Source organism: Bos grunniens, chromosome X (genome assembly GCF_055505025.1).
Source record: "Bos grunniens cultivar Pamir isolate PY7600 chromosome X, Bosgru_T2T1.0, whole genome shotgun sequence".
In the NCBI taxonomy this organism is placed as follows: domain Eukaryota; kingdom Metazoa; phylum Chordata; class Mammalia; order Artiodactyla; family Bovidae; genus Bos; species Bos grunniens.
In genome coordinates, this window is record NC_141194.1 from 45107654 (window position 1) to 45111648 (window position 3995).

Sequence of the window (3995 nt, forward strand, 5' to 3'; positions counted from 1 at the left end):
TGAAGTGATTTTAATCTATAGTTGAAAGACTTTTTATATGATACTCAGAATACATTACAAATTTGGTTTTAAAATAGATTTGAGTCTAGAACAGGACTCATTCACAATGATTCCAGAACACAATGCAGAAGTGCAACAGTTAGGTGATGACTTCTTAATTGTTCAAGGGGATAAAGATCTTCAAATATGGATGGAAATTAATCTCTAACAGTTATTCTCCTTTACAGACTACAATATTATTGTCAGTTTCATATACTTTTACTTTATAAAGAACTTCCACATGAAGAAATTTATGGAGGTTTTCCAGATATATACGGCTACATTTTCTGTTGTGCTTACAATGTCTGTAAAATACAGCACATCTAAATCCAGATTCTTATGATCAGGGGCTTCATAATTGCCTTCTCCATATACTCTTTGAGGTCAGTCAAATTCATGACCATTCCTGTAACAGGATCAATCTCTCCATATACTGTCACCACAACTTTATAATTGTGCCCATGGCCATTTGGGTTGTTGTACTTCCCAAATAATTTCAAGTTTTCTTCATTACTAAGAAATTTGCTGTGGAGGTGGTGGGTTGTGCTGAAGGAGATGAGGCGGGATACTCGTGCCTGCCAGAGAGGGCCCAATCCTGCCCCATTCATGGCTCCATAAGCCCAGGGCCTGGCCAGCATCTTAACCCCTCGGCTCACTGTCAGCCTGGGGTGGGCCCCACTGTATCATTTAAAGTTTGTGTTTCCTTGTTAATTTTCTGTTTAGTTGATCTATCCATAGGTTTGAGTGGCGTATTAAAGCCTCCCACTATTATTGTGTTATTGTTATTTCCCCTTTCATACTTGTTCAGTTCAGTTCAGTTCAGTCACTCAGCCGTGTCCAACTTTTTGTGACCCCATGATTTGCAGCACACCAGGCCTCCCTGTCCATTACCAACTCCCGGAGCTTACTCAAACTCATGTCCATCGAGTCGGTGATGCCATCCAGCCATCTCATCCTCTGCTGTCCCCTTCTCCTTCTGCCCCCAATGCATCCCAGCATCAGGGTCTTTTCCAATGAGTCAACTCTTTGCATGAGGTGGCCAAAGTATTGGAGTTTCAGCTTTAACATCAGTCCTTCCAATGAACACCCAGGACTGATCTCCTTTAGAGTGGACTGGTTGGATCTCCTTGCAGTACAAGGGACTCTCAAGAGTCGTCTCCAACACCACTTTTTAGCATTTGCCTTACATATTGTGGTGCTATGTTGGGTGCATATATATTGATAATTGTTATATCTTCTTCTTGGATTGATCCTTTGATCATTATGTAGTGTCCTTCTTTGTCTCTTTTCACAGCTTTTACTTTAAAGTCTATTTTATCTGATATGAGTATTGCTACTCCTACTTTCTTTTGGTCTCCATTCGCATGAAATATCTTTTTCCAGCCCTTCATTTTCAGTCTGTATGTTTCCCTTATTTTGAGGTGGGTCTCTTTTAGACTGCATATATAGGGGTCTTGTTTTTGTATCCATTCAACCAGTCATTATCTTTTGGTTGGGATATTCAACCCATTTACATTTAAGGTGATTATTGATAAGTATGATCCCATTGTCATTTACTTTGTTGTTTTGGGTTCGAGTTTATACACCCTTTCTGTGTTTCCTGTCTAGAGAAGATCCTTTAGCATTTGTTGGAGAGCTGGTTTGGTAGCACTGAATTCTCTCAGCTTTTGCTTGTCTGTAAAGCTTTTGATTTCTCCTTCATATCTGAATGAGATCCTTGCTGGGTACAGTAAATTGGGTTATAGATTTTTCTCTTTCATCACTTTAAGTATGTCCTGCCATTCCCTTCTGGCCTGAAGAGTTTCTATTGAAAGATCAGTTGTTATCCTTATGGGAATCCCCTTGGGTGTTGTTGTTTTTCCCTTGTTGCTTTTAATATTTGTTCTTTGTGTTTGATCTTTGTAAATTTGATTAATATGTGTCTTGGGGTGTTTCACCTTGGGTTTATCCTGTTTGGAACTCTCTCGGTTTCTTGGACTTGAGGGGCTATTTCCTTCCCCATTTTAGGGAAGTTTTCAACTATTGGATCCAGATTGCTACAGAACACAACACCTACAACAAATATCATTCTTGGAATTACTAAAAGCTTTCTTTTGAGAGTTTCATCAAGTAAGAATGTCCGCTATCACCTAGAAAGTATCAGATCAGATCAGATCAGATCAGTCGCTCAGTCGTGTCTGACTCTTTGCGACCCCATGAATCACAGCACGTCAGGCCTCCCTGTCCATCACCAATTCCCGGAGTTCACTCAGACTCACGTCCATCGAGTCAGTGATGCCATCCAGCCATCTCATCCTCTGTTGTCCCCTTCTCCTCCTGTCCCCAATCCCTCCCAGCATCAGTCTTTTCCAATGAGTCAACTCTTCGCATGAGGTGGTCAAAGTACTGGAGTTTCAGCTTTAGCATCATTCCTTCCAAAGAAATCCCAGGGCTGATCTTCAGAATGGACTGGTTGGATCTCCTTGCAGTCCAAGGGACTCTCGAGAGTCTTCTCCAACACCACAGTTCAAAAGCATCAATTCTTCGGCACTCAGCCTTCTTCACAGTCCAACTCCCACATCCATACATGATCACTGGAAAAACCATAGCCTTGACTAGACAGACCTTTGTTGGCAAAGTAATGTCTCTGCTTTGGAATATGCTATCTAGGTTGGTCATAACTTTCCTTCCAAGGAGTAAGTGTCTTTTAATTTCATGGCTGCAGTCACCATCTGCAGTGATTTTGGAGCCCAAAAAGATAAAGTCTGACACTGTTTCCACATCTATTTCCCATGAAGTGATGGGACCGGATGCCATGATCTTTGTTTTCTGAATGTTGAGCTTTAAGCCAACATTTTCACTCTCCACTTTCACTTTCATCAAGAGGCTTTTTAGTTCCTCTTCACTTTCTGCCATAAAGGTGGTGTCATCTGCATATCTGAGGTTATTGATATTTCTCCCAGCAATCTTGATTTCAGCTTGTGTTTCTCCCAGTCCAGCGTTTCTCATGATGTACTCTGCATATAAGTTAAATAAGCAGGGTGACAATATACAGCCTTGATGTGCTCCTTTTCCTATTTGGAACCAGTCTGTTGTTCCATGTTCAGTTCTAACTGTTGCTTCCTGACCTGCATACAAATTTCTCAAGAGGCAGGTCAGGTGTTCTGGTATTCCCATCTCTTTCAGAATTTTCCACAGTTTATTGTGATCCACACAGTCAAAGGCTTTGGCATAGTTGATAAAACAGAAATAGATGTTTTTCTGGAACTCTCTTGCTTTTTCCATGATCCAGCGGATGTTGGCAATTTGATCTCTGGTTCCTCTGCCTTTTCTAAAACCAGCTTGAACATCAGGAAGTTCACAGTTCACATATTGCTGAAGCCTGGCTTGGGGAATTTTGAGCATTACTTTACTAGCATGTGAGATGAGCGCAATTGTTCGGTAGTTTAAGCATTCTTTGTATACCAGAAAGTATAGTAGGTGGGAAAAGAAGGAACAAAATGCTTGGAAAGGAAGACGTGAAACTGGTACTATTTGTATATGATATAATTCTGTACATTAAATTCTACAGGTATTTACAGACAAATTAGTAGAATCAATAAAAGAGTTTAGGTGCCTGTTTATAGGATAAAATATTAACATTCAGAAGTCAATTTTATTCTATTTACCAGCAACGCATTTACAGAATGAAAATTTCAAAGGCAGTATTTGTAAAATATGAAGTGCTTAGGATAAAATGCTCTTATGGGAAAAATGAAATATTATTGGGACATATTAATGAAGTTTTTATTAAAAGGAAAGCCACACCATATCTGTTCAATAACATTCTATATTATAGACAAGAAATAAAATCTAAAAGTGCAATGCAGTCCCAATTAGAACCCTAAATGAGATTTTGGTTGAATTTTTTCTGATGAATTGATATTTGAAAAGGATTCAAGAGAGGCAATGGAGAAGGCAATGGCACCCCACTCCAG

At 39.7% G+C, this 3995-nt stretch overlaps 1 pseudogene; it reads right to left on the bottom strand.

Moving 5' to 3' along the window:
• Positions 1-211: 211 nt before the first annotated feature.
• Positions 212-2154, bottom strand: LOC147340246 (6-pyruvoyl tetrahydrobiopterin synthase pseudogene; annotated as a pseudogene).
• Positions 2155-3995: the final 1841 nt, after the last annotated feature.